This window comes from Perognathus longimembris, chromosome 5 (assembly GCF_023159225.1).
Source record: "Perognathus longimembris pacificus isolate PPM17 chromosome 5, ASM2315922v1, whole genome shotgun sequence".
NCBI classification, from domain to species: domain Eukaryota; kingdom Metazoa; phylum Chordata; class Mammalia; order Rodentia; family Heteromyidae; genus Perognathus; species Perognathus longimembris.
Window position 1 is genome coordinate 825750 of NC_063165.1, and position 8242 is coordinate 833991.

Below are 8242 nucleotides of genomic sequence, written 5' to 3' on the forward strand. Positions count from 1 at the left end.
TAAGCGCCGCCCCACTGTGCTCAGGACATGGGTATCTGATGGCAGATGCATTTGGGAAGAGCACAACCAGAAACAGAGCCCCATCTCTGAACCGCTGCATTGCAACAAGGTCTCTACAAAGACCTTCTGGGGACATCTCACATCCAAAGCGTGACACAGACGGCGTTACAGACGGACTGAAGGGGATGCCTGGGTCACAGTCTGCGGAAGTGCTTTCGGGAGGTCCTCCAGAAGCCCTTGTATCTGCGAATATCTACTTTTAAGCATAGATGTCAAGTGTGCCAGTTTTTTCGGCCTCACTAACACTCTCTGTATCCTAGCCTTCAGAAAGGTGGCATTGGCCAGCCTGAAGAGCCTTTCTCTCCTTGTGCTGGGGGATTGGGCTTGAACTTATGGCCAAGCAGATGGGGAGGCTGGTGCTTGAGTTCAGAGTCAACCGCGGAAGGTCCATCACTAAGGATTGTGAGGCCTCTGGAAGAGGAAGAGAGGGCTCCAGTCCTCTTTGGGACTTCTGTTCCTTGGCCATCAGAGCAGACTTGGGGGTCAGGATTTGGTTGAAGGCCTCTGAGGGGTCCACTGGCAGAGGAGAAGTTGCTCCTGAGAAGCCCAGGAAAATTATGCTGTCTTGAAAAAACCTAAGACTCTGGAAACTCCACCAAATAAGGGCCAAGCCTTGTACATACATTTGCTGAAAGAATACTCCATGTTGTGGCTACAATGTTTGAGCTAGGATAGAGAGAAACTTACATCTCTAGTTTTAAACACTGCCCTGTTTAAAATGTATCATGCACATATGAACTAGCTTCAGACCAACTTAATTTTAAAAAAGGAAAGAGGAAAATCAGCTTAAGAATCTTACTTCCCTTGTGAAAGGAATTCAACTAGTTTTCCAAATACTTGTCAAATCAAATTGGTTACAGTAGTCATCACAAGTCTGTTTTTAACTGGAAAGAAATGTGGTATTGGGGCATCAAATTACTTAATATGAAAGCTGAAATGTGTTCTAAACTATGATTGATCTTCCCAGAAACAGCAGCTTGTGTTCCTTCTCTGTCTCTGCCCATCTCTATGAATTCTGTCTGGTCTCATTTTTCTAGCGCTGCGTCCTGGGGTAAGGAGCTGGTGCCTCACGTCTGTCATCCTAGCTACGCAGGAGGCTGAGTTCTGAGGATGGAGGCCCAACGCCAGCCCGGGCAGGAAAGTCCATGAGACTCCTATCTCCAATTTACCACCAGAAAACCGGAAGTGGCGCTGTGGCTCAAGCAGCGGAGTGCTATACTAGAGCTGAGGAGCTCAGGGACAGCGCCCGGGCCCTGGGTTCAAGCCCCAGGACTGACCAAAAAAAAAAAAAAAAAGACAGTCTTCGACCCCAACGTCCTACTTCCTTCCTAACCCACTTTGCCATGGCCTCCCAGGCCGTCCCTCTCATGCCGGGTGGTTCCTGGGCGAGGCCTCTCACTGGCACCTTGAGCAGGTGGGCCACCCGCCGCCCTTCCTGCGGTCCGCTCGCTCTGTGCCCTGGCCAGACGGCCTGCTGCGGCCTCCTCGGCTCCCGGCCACAGTGTGGGTCGAGACCGAACGTCTGCCTTCCAGTGGCCAGGGCCGCAGGCCTGAGCTCCGTCCCCGGCTTACCTGAGGTCCTTTCTGACCGAGCCTGGAGGTCGTGGTGCGCGTGACCTCAAGCCCAGCTCTCCTGCCACCCCCCCTCCCCCCACATACACCCAAACCCCGCCCTGCCTATGGCCCTCGACCAGCTGTGCAGGGGCAGTGCCTCCAGCCTCTAGTCCCCACGGTATAAGATGCCCTGAACCAAGACGGGCGCCATTTCCCCCTCTCATGTGAGGGAGGTGGCCTTGTCAGCCCTGATGACAGTACAGCCCTGTGCTGTACGTGACTGTGTGCCTGTGGTCTTCTGGGGTGGGTGCTTTCAGCAGGAACTTCCAGAAGGCTCTGAGCCAGGCCAGGGCCGCATGCTCTGAGGCAGGGTCTAGTGGGAGAGAACTTCTAGAAGGTAGGAGAATGGGGGGGATGCCCCCCTCATCGGGAACTACTTCCAGAAGGCGTAGAGGGGAGGGTGGGCTCCCCTTGCAGGGAACTTCCGGAAGGCACAAGCCTGCCTCATCCTAGTGCTCAGAGGCAGGATCTGGTCGGAGGAAACTTCTGGGTGGGGGTGGGGAAGAGGGGAAGCAACATGGGGGCCCCTGGGAGAAGGGACTGGGGTACCCAACCCAGGGCACCCCCTCTCTTCAGAATACTCACCTAACTCGTTCTTTCCTTTGGCTTCTAAATAAACCTACCCTGTTTACTCCCAATGCTTTGCTGTTTTTTTCCTCAACTGGCAGAGAACCGGCCTGGACAATATCAGGGGTGTGCAAAGGGGTCACCAGGGCAGGAGACCGAGTCCGTCAGCCTTGGAGGACAGCGCCAGCCAGGGGCAAGGTGCTTGAGCTGGTCCCTATTTGGGGTGTGCCTGCCCCAGTGCACACCCCTGGGAGTTCTAGAAGGTGACAGATGAGTGAGCGGATGAGGGAGAAACGAGAGCCGTGCTCACGGCCGGAGCTGAGGTCCAGGCTCTGTGCCTGGCTCCCTGGGACCACATCCTCAACCGGGAAGATGCCGATGGCACAGAGATGGGCTCTAAAGGACGCTCTAGAACAAGACTGTTGGCTTCTCAAGCAGCCATGCCCATTGTTCACGGTTCCCTCCTCTAGTCCTCAACAAGAGCAGGGCTGCCTAAGTGCCCCACAGACAGGGGCTCGCCTCTGGCCGCTTCCCAAGAAGCTCTCTTGTTACCCCTTGAGGGTGAAGTTTGGGAGGCGGGGACTCAGCAGGATGGCCTGGGCCAAACCTGCCACTCCCTGGGCAGGAAGGAGGCCAGGGCAGATGGAGAAGTCCCTGGGCTCTGTCCAAGGGCAGGATTCCCTTCTGCTCCCCGTTCAGAAGAGGCCTGAAGTACATGTTGTTGAGCACGGTTGTCAACATCGGATAATTAGAGCCAGTGGGGGTGGGTAGGGCGCAAGGGGGGTCAACATGAACGCGGTCACTTTGGGTCAACCAAGAGCCCGAACTGCTGAGACACAACCAGGCGTGCACCCTGGGCGGCCACCGCTCACCGGGTCCCAGGTCCCAACGCAAGCCGTTCTGGTGTCACAGGGAAGCAGCTCTGGGAGACGGGGACCCCAGCCCTGCATCCCCACAGGGCCATGCGGCAGCCCCCTGCCTGCCTTGCCAGACCTCCACAGCTGGTGCACACGGCCCGGCTGTCCCCACTCCCTGGGTTCCACCCTGAAATCGCCGAGCTCCCCTGGCCACCCCCAGGCTCAAGACAAGAAAAGGACCAGGAATTTTAGATTGAATAAAACGTTTCCTGTGGGATAGTAACACGCTGGCCGGTCTATGAACACCGTTGGGAAACAGTTTCTCATGTATTTCTGGAAGGAAGCACCCATGTGGACAGAAACGCCCTTGCTCACAGGACTCCCGGGTCCCTGCAGGCGCTGCGGTGTCTGGCGCTGGGCGCGGTGTGCGCCCTCCAGGGGGCCAGCCTGGCCCTAATGCCATGGTGCTTGGCAAGAGCGGAAGGTTCTCGTGCCCAAATGCACATCCTCCGTGCTTGCTGATGTTCTGAGGCTGTGAATCCCCAGGGCTCCGGCGCAGCTGTTCCTACTTCCTGGTAAAAAGGTGCAAATGACTCCCCAGTGGGAGGTGCAGGCCAGCTGGGCAGCCTTGTGGCCCAGGGCCTGGAAGCTTGGTGCAGAGCACCAGGGGTCAGTGGCCTGTTCCTGAGCCCCCCGGGTGACCTGGGGCCTGGGAAGGCCTCTGGGGCGTGACCCCGCCGGGAGCTGCAAGGAGCTGCCAGAGCAGAGGGCTCTGCTGTCCTGAGGGGCATCACACACAGTGGCCACTGGTGACACGGGCCTGTGTGAGCTGCATGTGGAGCCTGGCCCTCGACACACGATTCTGGAAGTTTCTTTCACTGGGACAGCCCTGTCCCTTTCCCCGAGGTCAGGCTTTCACCCTGCTGCTGCTGATCTGCTGGTCACTTAGAAAGTCATCCTGCAGGAAGGGTTGGCACAGATGCCCCAGGGGGCCAAATCACTGGAGGATGTCAGAGCCACAGCCACCAGGTCACAGCCGAGCTCTGCAAGAAGAGCAGGGCCAGGAGCGCGGGACACAGGGGCCCCGGTCCTCACAGGGTGGGGCGGAGGGTGGGGAGGGCCAGGGAGGGGGAGGTCTCCCAGAGGTGTGTGCCCAAGGCAGGTGCGTGCGTGCGTGCGTGCGTGTGCACACGTCCTTGAGTGCAGGAAGGCAGGAATAGTGCATATGCCCTGCACTGCATGGAGGCTATTCCAAGTCATCCCCAGCCAGAAGAGGCTGGAAACGAAACCCAGGTCAACTACAAGTGTTACTGACCAGGTGCAACTCCTCAGACTTCGCCTCTCACCTGTGTCCCTAGGCCTCCAGTGGGACTCAGGGGGACCGTAAGGTGACTGGCTCTGCAGGGCACGGGGGGCCCATGGTCCCCACACCTGCAGGTGGGTGACTTGGGAACGTGGGAGCCCTGAGTAAGGAGGTGTCGTTCAGAACAGGCCCCAAGACTCCCGCAGCCCCCAGAGGACCCTGGCACTGGCTGACCTCCAGCCCCTCAGCACAGGGCTGGAGCTGAGCTCTTCCTCAAGCAAGGCAAGAGTCGCCACGAGTGGTCTGGGAGGAGAGGAAGGGAGAAGACCTAGAAAGGAGGAAGACAAGGGACGAGAGCGACGCTGACTCGTGGAAGCCTGGAGAACCCAGCCAACTTCTCTCTCCACAAATGAAGGACAACAAGAGGCCTAATTAGCTAATGGAGCCACCAAGCAACACTCATGCAGTGAGCAGGGCCGAGATCTGACAGCAGCTCTGTGCTGAACATGCAAATCAGCTGTGGAAGTCGCAGGTGACGGAGCTCCCCTCACCAGTCACACGTCCCGGGTGGACCAGCTCAGCAGAGCCAGGGGACACGCCGAGGCAGGGAGTGACGGGCGTGCCTGGGCCATGGGGCACCCAGCGGACCTCCCACAGGGGACCCGGGCCTGGAGCTGCACGTTCCGCCTGCACCTGCCTCTCCTTGATGACCTGCCGCATCCTGGGTCGATGGTCTCCCATCCTCCCCGCCCTCCCCCCGCCCCCCGTGCATGCCAAGGCCAGGACTGGGCTGCACAGGAGCCTCTGGAATCTTTCTGCCCCCGTGCCCCTGTGCCCCTCCATTCCACAGCACTCATGGGGCCCTTGCCTCACCCCCACCACACACGCAGGGGGAGCCACAGCCCTGTAACCAACGTCGGTGAGGCGTGCAACATAGAGCAGCGTGGACCAAACGTGTTCCGGGTCTCCCGCGGCGCCCTCCTGAGCTCGAGGGTCCCGGAGGTGTGTGGAGCACACCGGGGCAACCCGGGCAGAGTTGCTTCTGGAGGATGGGGCTCTGCACCTCCCGTGCCTGTGGTGGGCGGGGGATTCTTCAGGGAGCTTACAGGTGGGAGACCGTCTTCAGAGTCCGTGTTCTCCGTTTCCCCGGGGAAGCGGAGGAGATCCCAGTCATCACGACACACATGGGGCCCGCACGTGTCCCGTGGGGTCACGCGCACCCTCCGCGCCCGGGGGTGTTAGTTCTCACAGGTGAGAGGGCAGGTGGTTGTTTTCGCCAGAGAGTCACCGGCTGTGCGCACTGTTGATGGTGGGAGCATTATCATTTATAAAGCGATAGGAGATGGAAGAGAAAAAACAAACCAAACCAAACTCACAACGGGGAAACAACACCCATGGGCTACAGGCATGAAGTGACGCCCCAGGCCGAGAGCCGGGCCCCACAGAGGAAGGTGAGCCGCTCCACCGGGGGGCCGGCCCCCCGCCCGCCTCGTGGAGAGGCCAGGACCAGGGGAGGGTAACCGGCACGAGGGTGGGGACCCAGTGCCACGTGGGGCCAGGGCCGGAGCCCGTGCCCAGCCAGCGTGGCTCCTGCCGGCGGGGTGAAGCCGGCGGGGCCGGCCCACACAGGTCACAACACGCACACCCACAACACGCGCGCTCCCACGAGCTACCCACGCACGCCACCCTCCGCCCCGGCCCCCCCAAGCCCCAGCACCTGACAAGTGCCAGGTGTGTGGAGGCTTCTTCTTTTGTCTCTGATAAGAAGATGGAAATTTAAAAACGTGTGACTCTCACTTGCTGTTCCCAAGGAAGGTACAGCCAGGCTGCGCTCTCAGTGCCTGCCTGGAACCGCGTGGGGAAGGGGGCAGGGGCCTGGCCTTCGGCAGGCGGGGGCCACGCCCCAGGGTCCCCAGGAGAGACGAGAGACGGAGAGCCGAGCAAAGGTGCTGGGAAATAGATGCAGGTGCCTAAGAGTCTGCTCTTCTCCACAGACTGCAGACTAGAAACCATCGCAAGCCAGACCCGCAAAGGCAAGGGGAATTATTAGACGAGGCACAGACAAGAATTGCAGGCACTTTTGCGGAATAAATAAAAAAATGAAAAAAGAATTTCAGACTGCTAAAGCGGGAGCCATTGCCTTGAGAGAGGCATATTTATGGTACAGCTTTAGAAAGTCAAGTCACAGACGCATGCTGGGGATACGGACGGGGACACATCCATGTGAACCAATGGCAGGGAGACGCGGGGAACCGACGGCTTGCTGAAGAGGCTGAACCCGGCTGCCCCGTGTACCTGCGGTGGGGGGTAAAGAAGACAGCGGGGAGCTCCCCCCACCCGCCCCCTTCACAGCCGCCCTCCTACCCCCCCCCCCCGGGGGACATCAGAGCAGCCCTGCTCCCTCTCAGACCAATTCCTCTTGTGCAGAGTGGAGATAATTATAGCTTCCCCTCTCAGTGCTGCTGGGAAGATGACGCAAGTCCCACACAGAAGCCTTGGCACGGTGCCTGGCACAGGGCAGAGCTCCCCACTGCCCCCGCGGTGGGCCAGGCCCTATGGCTGCGCCCAAGGACCCCCAGGAAGAGCACTCCAGCAGCTCCGAGAGCTCTGTGTGCCACAGGGCTGGGCCCGGCCGCACGGAAGGGGCACTCCACCGGCCTTACGCAGGCCGTTCTGGACCAGTCATGACGTTGGCACGGGAAGCCCAGCGCAGAGCTAGCATCATGCCGTTTGTGCTCCACCATACTGCTCTACAATTCTCTGCCCAGGTAGTGATCCGCAGGTCTGTTGTGGTTTTGACCTTGGCACCGCTACCCAGCTCACACTAGGCATGAAGACAAAGCAGCAGGGCCACGTAAGACCTGTAACCTCCACGTAGGGGTCATTACAGCAGCGTCCAGGGAGGCCGAGCAGGGAAGGGAAAAGGGAACCTGTCGTCCCCAGGACTTAGGAGTTTGGGCCCAAAGAGGACGAATTATGTTCTCAAGGTCACAGGCAGTAGTCAGCCGGATCTCACCCCAAACAAATCCCATTAAGGCAAACCTCGGAGCCAGGCTGGAGTCCGGGAGCCCAGGCCCCCCGCACACCAGACAGGGAGGAAGGCACACATCTGGGAATCTGCAGGTCTGCCTGACAGGAGCTGGTGGGCAAAGCAATCTGATTAGTGCTGAACAGGGAGCCGCCAATCTGATTAGGCTGGCCCTGGTTTTTTCTGGAAGGAGGTGGCTGGGAGATGGGGGGGGGGGGAAGGGTCTGCCTTACACTGGAGGTTGAGCTGCCTCTCTGGGAGCCTGCCAGCCTTCCTTGGCCCTGCAGCCGACTGAACCTGGCAACAGGAGCAAGAGAGAGGCCCATTTGAAAAATTAAAAACGTGACGAAGGAAAAGAGCATCTATTTCTATTTGTGTGCTGGGGGTCAACGCTGGTCACCCCACCAGTCCACACGGGCCTCTGCCCCCCTGCTGGGGGGGGGGCTGTCTTCACTCAGCCGGCAGAGGAGCCAGCCATCTGCACAGAGCTCTGCTTTAAACCAGACACAAAGAGCCCGGAGAGGCACACTGCATCGGGGCCTCCTGGTCCCCCAGGCCGGGGGTAAGGCTCGCTGCACTGTGAGCTCCCGCTGGGCCACCAGGGTGCTCTGCCCGCACTTAGCATTCTCAACTCCTGGCAGGATTTGAGGCAAAAGGCAGCACCACAGTCCCACTGAAAAATCAAGTCACTAAGTCAGATTGGCCCCAATTCCTTGGATTTTCTCAGCTTTACTGGGGACACAAGCAAACCACACAAGCTCACGATGTAGGCAGAAGGCACTTTTATGTTGGCACCTATAAAACTGTCCTTAA

General features: G+C 59.2%; 1 long non-coding RNA gene across 1 annotated transcript; it reads right to left on the reverse strand.

Annotated features, from left to right (window-relative positions):
* Positions 1-189: 189 nt before the first annotated feature.
* On the reverse strand, positions 190-6427 carry LOC125351385. The gene is made up of 3 exons (XR_007210940.1): positions 6199-6427; positions 860-944; positions 190-597 (listed from the first exon to the last, which is right to left on the reverse strand). It is a non-coding gene; the product is annotated as an uncharacterized LOC125351385 (long non-coding RNA).
* Between the last annotated feature and the right edge of the window lie 1815 nt (positions 6428-8242).